The sequence below is a fragment of the Scyliorhinus canicula genome, chromosome 1 (assembly GCF_902713615.1).
Source record: "Scyliorhinus canicula chromosome 1, sScyCan1.1, whole genome shotgun sequence".
Classification (NCBI taxonomy): domain Eukaryota; kingdom Metazoa; phylum Chordata; class Chondrichthyes; order Carcharhiniformes; family Scyliorhinidae; genus Scyliorhinus; species Scyliorhinus canicula.
In genome coordinates, this window is record NC_052146.1 from 65,216,048 (window position 1) to 65,231,438 (window position 15,391).

The 15,391-nt window shown below is 45.2% G+C and overlaps 1 protein-coding gene and 1 non-coding gene across 3 annotated transcripts in view; both read left to right on the top strand.

Moving 5' to 3' along the window:
• Nucleotides 1–15,391, top strand: part of msi1b (musashi RNA binding protein 1b) — a 195,606-nt gene that overhangs the window by 93,630 nt on the left and 86,585 nt on the right. The gene's annotated exons all lie outside the window — the stretch shown is intronic.
• Nucleotides 6,276–6,347, top strand: trnad-guc. The gene has a single exon. It is a non-coding gene; the product is annotated as a tRNA-Asp (tRNA).

Below are 15,391 nucleotides of genomic sequence, written 5' to 3' on the forward strand. Positions count from 1 at the left end.
AAAAGTCTGATCAATCTCTGATTTAAGATCGATTTAAAATCAGTTTTACTTTGCAGAAGAGTTTCAAGCTTCTACCACTGCTTGTTTATCAAAGTGTTTCCTAATTTTACCCTGAAATCCTGCCTTTGATTTTTAGACAATGTCCCCTCAACCTAGACTCTCCAACCAGCAGAAGTAGCTTCTCTCTTACCAACCCTATCTGTTTCCCTTAATATCTCAAAAACAACAATCTAATCTCCTCTTAACCATAATAATTCCAAGGAACACAACCTTGGCTCGTGTAATCTCTCCTCTTAATTAAACCCTTGGGAGTCCAGGTGTAAATTTGGTACATTACACCCCACTTCAAAGCCACATATATCCTTCATGTTGTGCTCAGAATTGCTCACAGTTTTCCAAGTGTGGTCTAACCAGGGCTCTGTATAGCCCATGCATGATCCCTTGCATTCTGTCCCTCTAAAGACTAGCATTCCAGTATTCTTTTTGATTATTTTCTGTACCTGTTCATTACACATTGTACACAGACCCCCAGTTTATTTGGATCTCCGCCGTTCCTAGCTTTTCTCCATACAAAAAGCACCTGGTTCTATCTTGTCTAGGTTCAAAATTGATGAATTATAGAATTTACAGTGCAGAAGGAGGCCATTCAGTCCATAGTGTCTGCATCGGCCATTGGAAAGAGCACCCCACTTAAGCCCACACCTCCACCCTATCCCTGTAACCCAGTGACCCCACCCAACCTTTTTTGTACACTAAGGGCAACTTATCATGGCCAATCCACCTAACCTGCACATTTTTGGATGACCTCACCTTTGCCTACATTGAAATCCATTTGGTACAGGTTTATTCATTCACTTAACTTATCAATATATCTTTTTTTTTATTCAATTGGTTGCAGGACAGGAAGTCCGTCCATGGACCTTCCTGCCATGGATTTAATTGGGAAGGTAGCAGGGTTTGAATAAATGCAGCTCTTGACATCAAACCCACCCAGGGGTGAGGGTACAAGATTCCCCTCAGGTCTCTGCTGTGCATTGGAGATCAGCATCCTGCCATAGATTTGCTACTGACCCCAGAAGTCAAATGAGGGAAGCAAGGGATAGAGTTCATTTCTCCCAAATGGGGATCACTAAATGCGGTTTTAAACAGATACTGTTTGATTGCAGAAACTTAGTATTGAGCTGACAGAGGGGCACCTCATTCTGGGAGCTTTGCAAATCAGTTACAGAATACTTGTAATATTCAATAAATGGGGAGACCGTGTTTTACTTCAAACGTGAGCATTAGAGCTTAGTCTGGGGAAATAGCTTGGGAGAAGCTGTTGTGCCTGAGGGTCTAAAGGACCTCAGCTATTATTCATGTTAAAAAATATCTCGCATGCCCTCAGAGACCCCCACGTGGTGTGCTTCAGCCCTATGGGACTCTTCATCTTCTCCCAGTATCATTGCCCTCCTTTGTGCAGCAGTAGTGCCAGAGTGTGAGATATTGCTAATATCTCCAGCTTCATTCAGGCAGGGGAAATATGCATATAAGTTCATGGCCACAATCACCCTCACAACCATTGGCAATGCAGAACTTGTCTTGCACTAAATTGCAATTGTGGGTGTAGCAGGTGACCCTTACTCTTCCCTTCTTTGTCAGTCCCTCAGGATCAAGAATGACTAGCTACCACTGTAAATCTATTGGTTCTAAGATGACTGAGACTAGTGCATGCTCTGTAGGCTCTACCACATGCTGAGCAGGTGGTGTTTGAAGGTTCGGGTAGATGAGGTTTTGAAGATCTCTCTCCGATGCCTCAATTTCACTTCTGTGTGAAGTTGCTAAATGTGTTCGGTGACTTCCCAAATGAACCTCTCCATTTTCGTCGGTCGCCAACAAACTAGGGTCTCTCCTGAATTGGGGGGAATGTTTGACCTCTTCAGGGATGCTTCTCCTGCCGTGACTGGGTTTTGAGTGGAGAAGTTGCTTTGGGAGTCTGTGTCAGGCATATGAACGGCATGTCCTGTCCAATGGAGTTGGTTTTGACTGACTAATGTACTGATGCTGGGCAAGTTGTCTTGTGAGAGCATGCTGCTGTCGGATCACCTGCCTGGTCACTGAATTTGAAGCGTCTTGTGAAAGCATTGCTGGTGGTACTTCTCCAGGGCTTCTAGGTGTCTTCAGCCTCTGAAGCATTTGTGAGCATGGGGATCACTGCTGGCCAGGAAACCAGCACCATAGTCTCTGGTTTCAGATCATGGTCCTCAAATACTCTTTTCCACAGTCTGCTGAAGACTAAGTTGGCAGCTTACTAAGTGCAGATGTCACACACGTTGATGCACGATCTGCCTGCTCTGCATACTTCGGATGGATGTTCGCTACCCCTGCTCATGCCGTGATAATATGACTTCTGTTGCGATCTGCTCCACAAATGTGTGCATATGCCACTTGCATCATTTTGAGGTTCAAGTCAGAGAATTGATCCCTGAACAATCTAGGAGCATATAACTTCCTGAGAAGCTATTTGCCTCCTCTCTTTTTTAGCAGCACGTTTTGTTCTGAATGCTCTTTGATCATTCTCCCAAGTTGTGCTGTATTCCAAGGGGAATGGAAATAACATGATTTATGTCGAAATTTTGAAGTCAACAAATGTCATTCAGCACCTGCCACACATCTCCCTGTATGCTGAATCATGAAATAATTATGGAAAACACCAAACACTTGTAGCAGTATTGAAATAGCCAAAATTTAAAAATGAGCAACAAACCTGTTTATTACGCCCTAAAATAGCTCTGGGGATTGGCCATCCTTCCTGCTGCACATGTTCATTGCTGCAAGGTCAAAGGAAGGTGTTAACTATACTGTTGAACACCAAATTGACATTGGATCAGTGTGTCATATTGATGCATGATCTGCCTGCTCTGCATACTTCTGATGGATGTTCGCTACACGTGCTAATGCCATGATAATGACTTCTGTTGAGATCTGCTCCACAAGTGTGTGCATGTGGCACTTGCATCATTTTAGAGCTTTAAGTGCAATTGTAGGTTAAAGGGATCAGTGTATCAGAAACAAGTAGAGAGCAAATTATTTTACATTTAGTATTGTTCAATGAAATGAGCAAAATTAATAGCTTTGTAGTGAAGAAGTTGGCACAACCAATCAATGTTGGACTTCTGTGTTTGAAAGAGATGCCGAGATATGGGAAGTACTCAACATATTCCCGAGTGTCTCCTTCAACATATATGGGAATTGGAATATTTGACTGAACACATGTGGGTTGATTTGTGAGGTTTGGCAACATACAAGGAGAGACTAAGCTTTTTGTCTGTAGAATTGAAGAGATCGAGAGTGGCTTGCAAATGTGATGCGGAGTGGGAAATTACTTTGAAGTCACGTGTATCTATGGTGATCAGCACTGCTGCCTCACGGCTACAGGGTCCTGGGTGCAATTCCGGCCACGTATGACTGCCTGTGTGGAGTTTGCACATTCTCCCCCTGCCTGCGTGGGTTTCCTCCGGGTGCTCCAGTTTCCTCCCACAGTCCAAAGATGTGCAGGTTAGGTGGATTGGCCGTGCTAAATTGCTCCTTGGTGTCCAAACGGTGAGATGGAGTTACTGGGTTACGGGTATAAGGTGGAGGTGTGGGCTAAGTAGGGTGCTCTTTCCAAAGGCTGCGGCCTCCTTCTACACTGTAAATTCCATGATTCTAGGCATGGTGGCAACTCAGGTTAAAGACTTTTCCATCTAAACCGACACGAGGGCATTGGATCTTTGATGAGGTGAATAGCCACCATCAGGTAGATTGTAAATAGAATGGGGGTTATCACACCGTCTTGCTGGACACTTGTCTGGATTTTGAAATCATCACTTTCAGATTTCTCACACAAGACAGTTGCTTCATGACGAAATGGCTGCAGTTGCAGGATTGTGCATAAGTTTCTGGAGCACAATCTGCAGAGCCTCATGATTTACTTAGTCAAAAGCCTTGCTTAGGAGAACAAACACAATGAAGAGTTCCTGGTGTTGTTTCCACAACATGATTTATTTCCCTTCTTGAAGGTAGTTATATCTGTCACGTTCCTGAAGTTGGTGGGGAATATTCCTTCCAAATCCATAGGAAGAGTTCATGGTGCCTTGACTGAACAAAAGCTCTTCCTTTGAAGATCTCAGCTGGAATGCCATTGCTACAGGCTTTGTTATCTTTCATCAGTTAGATTGACTGCTCTCCCATTGTTGGTAGTTCACCCATGGATTCTAACACAGGATACTGAGGGATAGCCTGGAGTGCACCGGCTGCTACAGTGGCTTTATGGTTGAGGAGTTGACGAAAATGTTCTTTCCAGCAATTATGGATGGGTGTTGTTATACTTAAGAGAAACACCATCCTGTCAGAGAAGGAAATTCTGTCTGTTTGACCGTGGTTTATAGATGGACCAAGTAGCTTCATATGGCCAGCATATAGTTGAATCTCTCAGGTTTTCTAGTCCCACCATCATATGCCCTTTGTCTTTGGCTGTCAGTCTTGAGCTGTTGGAATGCTGCCTTCTTGACCTTCAATCTCTGGTTGTTCTGCTAGGCAATGGAGCCTGCTCATATTTGTTCTAGGAGGTCACATATTTTCAGCAGCATTTTTGTCAAATCATTCCTGCTGATAACGATGCTGGAATCTAATGGTCTAGACGCAGAAGTCTTGTCCAGCTGACTTAATGATCCTACTGTTTTGGAATTGGATGTGTGAAGATCTTCTGGATTGACTGTGAGCTGTACTTGGAATTTCTTTTTGATTGCTTTAGGGATGACACTTTGACCTTTTCTTGCTTGGTCCTTTGGGCCTTGCAATGTCTTGTTGCTAGGTGTAAGTGCTTCACCAATGAACTACGCCAGCGCAGCCTTCAAACTACAGCAGCAAATATTCGGCATCAAAGACCTCCACAAGTCAGTCAACATTCTGGTGTGCAGAGCAGTGTCATCACCACATTCATGTGCTTCAGTATTAGCAACACCTAAGAACGTGAATGAAATTCCATCAGCAATGCCTCCACCACATCCTCTTGATTCAATGGGAGGACATCAGACAAATGAAAGTGTCCATCTTGGAGCCAGTTCCACATGCAGAGTTCCTGCCAAATTAACTTTGGTGAACTGGACTGTGTCCAGATGGTTGAAATGTTTCCACCATACCAAGTCCATTTTTTCTCCATTCTCAAATGATCAGCATTCCAGGGGCAGGCAAGAAAACAGTGCAGTTACTGTGAAAAGCCTCGAGTCGCCACATCTCATTCCAGCGCCTGTTTGGGTACAGAGGGAGAATTCAAAATGTCCGATTCACCGAACAGCACGTCTTTCGGGAGTTGTGGAAGGAAACATGAGCACCCGGAGGAAACCCACGCAGACACTCAGAAGATGCAGACTCCGCACAGACAGTGACCCAAACTAGGAATCTAACCTGGGACCCTGGAACTGTGAAGCAACAGTGCTGACCACTATGCTACCGTAATTGAGGGACAACTGACGATGAGTGAAGAAGTCTCTTGAACGAATAATCATAAAAGGGTAGAATGTTATGCTGAATTTGAGAGAAATAGTCCAGTCTGAAACCTGGGCTTTGAATCTGAAAAATGCAAACCATGTAGGTATGAGGGCTGAGTTGGATAACATAGATTGGGAAGCTAGATTAAAAGATGTGGTAAATAAGCACTTAAATAATTAATTCATAGAATGCATGATCCCTTCAGGAATAAAAAATCTCAAATGAAAAGTAGTCCAATTGTGGCCAACAAGATGTTAAAGATAGTATTAGATTAAAGGAACAGATTTATAATGCTGCCAAAAGTCTAGTGAGTTTTGGGGACAATTTTAGAATTCTGACCGAGGACTTCGGCATTGACTTAAAAAAAGAGAAAATGGAATGAGATTAAACTAGCAAGTGACTTACATAGAAAATAGAAGCAGGAGGAGGCCACTCGGCCCTTCGAGCTTGCTCTCCCATTCATTATGATCATGGCTGAACATCAAGTTCAATAGCCTGATACCGCCTCTTCCCCCCCCCCCCCCAAAAAATCTCTTGATCCCTTTAGCTCTAAGAGCTATATCCAATTCCTTCTTGAAATTACACAATGAAAATAAATAATGCCGGGGAAATTTAAAAAAATAAATAATTTTATTCTCCATTTTTCTCCCGAATTTACACCCTACAACAATCAATAACCAACAACAAATATCTCAAATCCCATAACAGTAGCAACGATCCCATCCTCCCACCATGCCCAGACATCAGCCCGCATGTTCCACAGTTCCTCGTTAGTATAGTGGTTAGTATCCCCGCCTGTCACGCGGGAGACCGGAGTTCAATTCCCCGACGGGGAGTTTGTACCTCTCCGGGAAGAAGACGGCAATCCTACTGGAGCTGGTTTAGCACAGGGGCTAAACTCGCTCACTCGGCTAAATCGCTGGCTTTTAAAGCGGGCCAGTAGCACGGTTCGATTCCCGTACCAGCCTCCCCGGACAGGCGCTGGAATGTGTCGACTAGGGGCTTTTCACAGTAACTTAATTGAAGCCTACTCGTGACAATAAACAATTATCATTTCATTTTCATTTCATTTCATTTTTTACATGTTAACATAAACAAATGACAAAGAAAAAAAGGAATCGGGGTTTACCAATAGCTACCTTTAACATACATAGCCCCCCTTCCCCCCCCAACTAATGTTCGATGTTATCCAATTCTTGAAAGTGCATAATAAATAGTGCCCATGACTTGTAGAACCTCTCCGAGCTTCCCCTCAGTTTGAACTTAACCTTCTCAAGGGTCGAGTATTCCAACAGGGGGCAGCACGGCGGCACAGTGGTTAGCATTGCTGCCTACGGCGCTGAGGACCTGGGTTCGAATCCCGGCCCTGGGTCACTGTCCGTGTGGAGTTTGCACATTCTCCCCGTGTTTGCGTGGGTTTCACCCCCACAACCCAAAGATGTGCAGGGTAGACGGATTGGCCACGCTAAATTGCCCCTTAATTGGAAAAAAATAATAATAATAATTGGGTACTCTAAATTTAAAAAAAAAAGTATTCCAACAGGTCCCCTCGCCATGCCAGGGCACAGGGTGGCGAGGCCGCTCTCCATCCCAGCAGGATCCGCCTTTGGGCGATCAATGAGGCAAAGGCTATGATATCTGCCTCCGCACCCGTTTCCAATCCTGGCTGGTCCGACACCCCGAATATGGCCTCCCGGGGACCCGGGTCCAGCTTCACGTGCACCACCTTGGAAATTATCCTAAACACCTCCTTCCAGTACTTCCCAAGCTTTGGACAGGACCAAAACATATGAACGTGATTAGCGGGCCCACCCCCCCACAATGCTCACACACATCTTCTACCCCTTCAAAGAATCGGCTCATCCTCGGCCTCGTGAGGTGTGCCCTGTACACCACCTTCAGCTGTATCAGCTCCAACCTCGCACACGAGGTGGAGGCATTTGCTCTCCGGAGCACCTCACACCAGACCCCCTCCTCTATAACCTCTCCCAACTCTTCCTCCCACTTTGCTTTGATCCCCTCCAGTGGTGCCTTATTCTTTTCCAACATAGCTCCATATACCGCTGACACTGTCCCCTTCTCCAGTCCCCTTGCCGCCAGCACCTCCTCCAACAACGTGGAGGCCGGTTCCTCCGGGAAGCTCTGTATCTCCTTCCTGGCAAAGTCCCGAACCTGCATATACCTAAACATAATGCCGGGGAAATTAATGGAACTAAAAGATGATAAATTTCCTGGATGCTATTGCCTGTCTCGTAGGGTTTTAAGAGGTGACTGTAGAGATGGTGGATTCATTCATTTTTATCTCCCAGAATGGCCCCTGTGGATTGGAAGGTAGCAGATTTTTAAAATGAGTGACCAATTATTTATTTTCCAATTAAGGGGCAATTTAGCCTGGCCAATCCACCTAAACTGCACATCTTTGGGTTGTGGGGGTGAAACCCAAGCAGACATGGGGAGAATGTGCAAACTCCACACGAACAGTGAACCAGGGCCTGGATTTGAACCCGGGTCCTCAGTGCCGTAGTCCCAGTGCTAATCACTATGCCATGTAACGCCCTGAAGGTAGCAAACTTAACCCTGCTGTTCAAGAAAGGAGGCGGGAGAGAAAACTGAATTGTAGGCCAGTTAATCTGACATCAGCCATTGAGAAATTTGCTTTGAAAATATAGTCAGAGACGTTGTCAGGCACAAGGAAAATCATAATGTAGAATAGAATCAACATAAATGTGTGAATGGGTAGGCCGGCACGTGGCACTGCTGAGGACCTGGGATCGAATCCCGGCCCTGGGTCACTGTCCGTGTGGAGTTTGCATGTTCTCCCCATGTCTGCGTGGGTTTCACTTTCACAACCCAAAAAGATGTGCGGTCAGGTGGCTTGGCCATGCTAAATTGCCCGTTAATTGGGGGAAAAAAAGAATTGGGTCCTCTAAATTTAAAATAAATCATTTTGTGTGTGTGTGTGTGTGTGTGTGTGTGAGAATGAAGGTTGAAACTAGATTTTCAAACACTTGTCCATCACTACACTTTACTTACACTCAACTGACCTCTGACCAATGCAACCACTGCACCTTTTTGTATTTAAGAGGCTTTGTGGCACTATATCAATGTGTTTTGGAAGACCCTGTAAACGACATCAACACCATTCGCCTCCTCAATCCTCTCTGTTACCTCACCAAAAAAATCAGTCAAATGAGTTAAAGACAATTTTACCAAATCTGTGCTGGTTTACCTTAATGAATTCGCACTTGTCCAAAAAATTATTAGTTTTTCCCTGAATTGTAGTTTCTAAAATATTTCCCACCACAGAGGTTAAAACTGACTGGCCATAATCACTGGACTTATCCTTGTACCGTGTTGAAGAAGGTTGTGACATCTACAATTCTCCAGTCCTCTGGCAGCATCACTGCATCCAAAGAGGATTATGGCCAGTGCACCCACAATTGCCACTCTTTGTTTCTCCGTATTCTCGGAAGTATCTGATCAGGTCCTGGTGACTTTATCAAGTTCAGCTAACCTAGGCGGCACGGTGGCACAGTGGGTTAGCCCTGCTGTCTCACGGCACCGAGGTCCCAGGTTCAATCCCGGCTCTGGGTCACTGTCCATGTGGAGTTTGTACATTCTCCCTGTGTTTGCGTGGGTTTTGCCCCCACAACCCAAAGATGTGCAGGGTAGGTGGATTGGCCATGCTAAATTGCCCCTTAATTGGAGAAAAATGAATTGGGAACTCTAAATTTATATTTAGAAAAAGTTCAGCCAACCTTTCAAATGCCTCCTTTTATCAATTTTTGAACTACCTTCCATTTCAGTATGGCGGCATTTTCTTTCTTGGCAAAGACAGAGACGAAGTATTCACTCAGTATCTCAGCCATGTCTCCACCTCCATGTGCTAGTCCACTTGATGGCCCCTAATTAGCCCCACTTCCTCCGTTTACCACTGTCTTATTATTTAAATGTCTAAGGGAGACTTTTCAGTCTTTCTGATCCTCTCTTTGCTTTTCTTATTTATTTTTTCACTTCCAGTTTGAACTTTCTATATTCAGTCTGATTCTCACTTGTACTATCAACCTGACATCTGTTGTCTATTCCCTTGCCTGTTACACCTTACTCTATTTTGCTTGTCACTCTGGGAGCTGTGGGTTTGTTCCAATATTGTGACAATATTCCTTGGAGTTTAGAAGGGTGAGCTGTGATCTCATTGAAACACAAAAATTCATAAGGTGCTTGACTGGGTAAATGCTGGGAGGAAGTTTACCCTGGTTGAGGAATCTCGAACACTAGATCCCAGCCTCAGAATAAGGGTTAGCTATTTAGGACTAAGATGAGAAATTTCTTCACTCAAGGGGGTTGTAAATCTTTGGCATTCTCTACCCTGGAGGACAGTGGGTACTCAGTTGTGGAATATATTTAAGGCAATGAGTGGTTTTTATGCACTAAGGGAATTGAGGGGTAATGGACATTATGCGAGAAGGTGGAGTTGCGGTCAAAATATTATTGGATTGTTGGTTGCATGACCTATTCCTGCTTCTATTTTATGTTCCAAAGTAAAGGAAAGTAGATGCTAATAAGCCGAATTCGTCGCCCAATGTCGTTTAAAGAAAGACCATCAACCTTTTATCTATCATTTAAAGTAGAGACCGTGTTTTCTTCATATTATCTCTGCCCTGCCACCCACATCTATCCGCCTTCTGATGGGGCTGAATTTATACTGGATTCTGTTCATTGGGACTGTAATATCCCGCACAGGGCCTACGGGGTGGAAATGCTTTTTTATTTTTACTCCATTTGGACTCCCCATGTCCTTGTTAAAGGGACTATGCAGCCTCTGCTGTCAAGGGGACTGTACGGTGGTGTGAGCTTGGAAGCAGTAGAGGGGGATGTTGTCAAGCTGGCAGACTATTGGTGGCATTGTAGATGAGCCATACATTGTCCTTGCCCAACATCTACATTCCCATCAGAGGCTCACTCTAGCGAGCAGGCACGGGAAGCCTGGTTGATTCTTGTTTATGCCTTCCCCCCCCAGATCGCGATTCTCTCTTGAGAGAGAAATAATTGAATTTATACAGTGCCTTTCACATCCTTGGAAAGAAAGCAGTGCACTTCACGACTAATTAATTAGTTGAAATGTAGTCTCTTTTTTTTTAAAGAAAAAGGAAATTTTGAGGCTTGTTGCAGAATCCTTCCAGCTACTCAGATGATGTTGGCTGAAACCGCTCTCTGTTCAATATGGCGTTGTACTGCAGTGGACAGAGAGCTTACCTATAGTCATGGATGGGGACACTCCCCACTTTTGCAGAGACTTCTGGCAACTTTTATCAATGGGGTTGTGAATGGTTATTCAGCCCAAAAACAACTTTCATTTATATTGCGCCTTTAACATAATAAAACCTCCCAGGGCAGGTGACAAAGAATGTTATCAAATATATTGACTGACGGGCAGCACGGTGGCTCAGTGGTTAGCAGTGCAGTTTCACAGCACCGAGGTCCCAGGTTGAATCCCGGCTCTGGGTCACTGTCCGTGTGGAGTTTGCACATTCTCTCCGTGTTTGCACGGGTTTCTCCCCCACAACCCAAAGATGTGCAGGATAGGTGGATTGGCCACGCTAAATTGCCCCTTAATTGGAAAAAATGAATTTGGTACTCTAAATTTATATTTTTAAAAAATGTATTTACTGACCCACATTAATAGATATTGGGACAAGGGATCAAGTCCAGATTTAAGGATCTAGACAGGATTAGGGAGGGAACTCCAGACATTAGGGCACTGACAGCTGAGGGCATGGCTGCCCATGGGGAGGCTAAAGAAAATTGGAGATACACAGGAGGCCAGAATTTACAAATGCACAGGCCATGACCTGTCGTTGGGCTCTAGGAGAGCTGCAGCAATAGGGTAGGTTGAGGTATTGTTGGATTGTGAGCCAATGTCGGTCAGCGAGGACAGGGGTAATAGCTGAAGATCAGCCTGAAGAAGCTGAACTGAGCTCCTGATGATGGAGGTCATACTGATCCTGAATGTCCACCATCTGTGTGCGCCTATGAAACCAACTCCCTGTGTCGTTGAACTCCGTAATGCCTCAAACCCACTTCCCAATCACCTCATCGATATTCCACATTAAAACCAAACAATCCTACTGGGAAACAACTGACTAATGTTCCAAAAATCAGTTGTTATTTGTAGGCTTTGATTTTTAAAAGGCATCATTGATGTCCTTGAAGAGGTGATTTGCACTTACTCCTGCATCGTTAGTTTTGTTAGTTTCATTATTAACGCCAGTGCTGAATTGCTTAGTTATGTGCTTTTAATTAAAGTTACTGGAAGGAGGGTGACATGATCTGGTGGTAATGACCTCTCAGGGTTGTACACAATTACCAGGCACTAACCGCAATGGTTTTGCAGCTAATCAAAAACAAGAGACTGCTTCCTCCCAACGGATCAGTTACATGCTACAGAATTAATGGTATCCCTCAGCTCCCCGAAGCTAGCTGTGTTATTGGGTTACTGGAGCTGAGTGTGAAGGACACAGATCAGCGTTTGTGTATTAGCAGAGGGATGCTAGCCTCAGCAACACGGTGTTTTAAAAAATATATACACACACACCCTATGTATGTGGTATACATAAACCAAATATATCTACAATGTTTCCCATTACCTCTCCAAGCGTCTGTGGCCTTCAGTTTTGCAATCTTGGGCCTCCCTGCCTTTGTATTTGGAGCCAGTACCATCAACCTATTGGTTCCCCTCCCTTCCCACACTCAATCCCATGCGCTACAGAATTGCCTCAATGTTCAGGTCCACTAAGTCTGGGGGGTGGGGGCACCGATCTTAAGGTTCTAGCTGCACTGTGAAAGAAACCCCCTGCATATTCAACAGGTGCCGTGCCAGAGCGTGGGGGGGAATTCTCAATTGTTCCTCCTGTCAGTCCAACGTGCTGATCCTGTGTTATGGAAGAATATGGGAACAGGAATGGGCCATTCAGCCCCTCGAGTCTACTCCACCCATCATGGCACATAATAACTCCCTATTATGCTTTGTATCCTTTGATACCCTGACCTAATAAACCACCCTTTTGGAGATAAGAGTTCCAGGTTTCCACTGGATCCTGATTTTACTGGTGAAAGACCGTGGTCCAATTCTGAAGTAGTGCCTCTCTGCTCCTGGAGTCCCCACCAGAGCAAATTTGTTTCTCCGATCTCTACCTCAGCGAATCCCTTCACACGATTAAGAATCTCAATGAGGACACAGTCGATGCTAGGGGAATGCAAGCCAAGTTTGTACAACCTATCTGAATAAATTAACCATTTAGTCTTCAGTATCAGTTGGGCGAATCAGCACGGTACTCTCAAGGACGATGCACCATTCCTGATTTTATGATGCCTGAGACTGAATGCAAGTCCTCAAGAGGTGGTCTCAACAAGGTTCTGAGCCACCTCCCTTTGTATTCGGGCTTTTGAAATGACTGAAGCTGCTTTATCACGCTCCCTGCCATCAGACCAAATTGACATGATTGGGGCAGCACGGGGGGGGGGGGGGGGGGGGGGGGGGGGGGGGGGGGAGATCCAAACTGGCTGTCCATGAGGCCAAATAGTGGTCTGCAGTGCGACTGAGGAAAGTTTTTAGAAATCAAGAGAGATGTACTATTTTAGCTGATTTTAGCCAAAGTTGCAATTTGGCTTCAGTAACGCTGGGCTGAAGAGAGGGAAATCAGTCCATTGGAGGGGAAGAGGGGGTGAACAAATGGCAGAGTTGGGGTAATTTATGTACATACGGTAATTATATTTTTCGTCCCTTTCTGGGCAAAGCCCTTCTTAACCAAAGAGACTCTGTTCCATGAAGCAAAATTAATTCGTCCTTAAAAACCTGAATGACGGCAGAGGCATTGTGGCATATGTGCAGCTGGGTTGTCTGTCACTTTTAGTACAATATAGAATTAAACCAGAGCTCCTGGAGTTGACAGTTGTGTTTGGCACTGATGCAACATTAAACGAAAATCGGTGAGATAAATGGGTGGGATGGGATTCTCCAGTTTTATAATCCCACACAGCGATAGCAGAAAATTAGAATGTCCAATTTATATGGATCACACAATTATAATCATTGAGGATTGTTCAACTTTCTGAAAACTGGTATTGCAATATTCCCATCTTGCTATTTGAGATCACGAAGATTTGTTTATATTGTCTCAGGAATGCGAAAGAGTTCATGTCTCACCGTGGTTCTGCCCTCTTTTGAACGTGGCCTTTCAGGTTGATGCACATTGAGTGATGCCCTTTCACCTCTGAACCTGGTTTGGAATCCAGGCCAGATCGATAGGATCCCAAGATCAACGTGTGGAATTGGATGCCAAGTTTGAGGAGGGAGTGTTTGTGACGGAGGTTGTCTGTGGGTGGGGGTTGTGTGATGGTGGGATGGGGACTTTCTTAGTTTTGTCTATCAAGCAAAAGCCCAGTTGCTCTCCCTCTTTCATATGAAACTATTAAAAGATCTAAATGTTTCCGTGTCCACTTCCCTAACCAGAAGTTAATTTTCCACGTTGATCATTTTGTGAACAAATTTCTGTTGCAGGTCCCACATTTTCATCAGTTTGAACTTGTACTCTCGCTTTGGATCAACAGGCAGTTAGATGCTCCGCTGTGCATGACTTAGAGTTTTGTATTTAAATAGATGAGCTAAAGTATGCCAAATGGCTACCATCATTCTTATCCCTGTCTATCTTGAGCCCTCTATCAGGTGAGGCTAGGTTCAAACGCAGGTCAGAGGTGAAAGAGCAGGAGACTAACCACCCTAAATATTCTGAGTATCTTGCCTTGGAGCAACGCTCTGGATCAGCCTTTTCTGTACTGTTTAATACAATCTTTGCCATTGTAAAGATGCCAGTTTGGGGAATTGTTGGCAGAGTTTCTGTCAAAGAGGACAACCCATGCCATATACAATCCGAGTGAGTTAATGGTGACAGTAGATTAATTCAAACACCAGCACTCTGACTCCCTTCACCTCGATTCGAATGTTCTTTGGAGTAATTTTGAAGACTGGCCATTTTTGCTTTGAGAAATTGATTTACATCACCTCTCTGTTTAAAAATGTTTTGTGTAAGTCATCTGGTACAGTCATTCGTATAAAATGTCTTCAGCAATGGGATCACGTGGCAGCTCTCCATTTTAAGCAGGGTCACTTGACAGCCAATGAACAAGCTGTTGTTATTTGATTGGGGACCTTCAGGAGTGAGCACCTGACAGAAGAGAACACTTTATTTCACCCACAGCTGCTGCTGCTGCTGACGGGGGCTGCGCTCCTCTGGACCACACCCCCTCATCGATATCAATCAGTACAAATCCCCTGATGCGCGTAGAGCCTTGGGCAATCCATTCCTCCCATATTCACCATCCATCTGGAAGGGGATGATGTGAACAGCAAACAGATAGTTCAATAAGATTAGGATAAGATATAATGAAATGGGTCACCCAGGGCTTTGTGGTGTGTGTGGGGGGGGGGGGGGGGGGGGGGGGGGGGGGTTGGCAGTGGTTTGTTTGCGTGTGGGGTGGTGTGTGTGTGTGTGTGTGTGGGGGGTGTGTGTGTGGAGGGTGGGGGTGGGGGGGTTGTGTGTGCGTGGGGGGGTGTGTGTGTGTGTGTGTGTGTGTGTGTGTGTGTGTGTGTGTGTGTGTGTGTGTGTGTGTGTGTGTGTGGGGGGGTGGTGTGTGTGTGCGTGGGGGGGATGGTGGGTGTGCGTGGGGGGGATGGTGGGTGTGCGTGGGGGGGGTGTGCGCGTGGGGGGTGGTGTGCGCGTGGGGGAGGTGGTGTGTGTGGGTGGTGGGGGGGGGGGGGGGGGGGTGGGGTGGGGGGGTGGTGTGGGGGGGTGTGTGTGTGTTTGTGGGGGGGGGGTGTGTG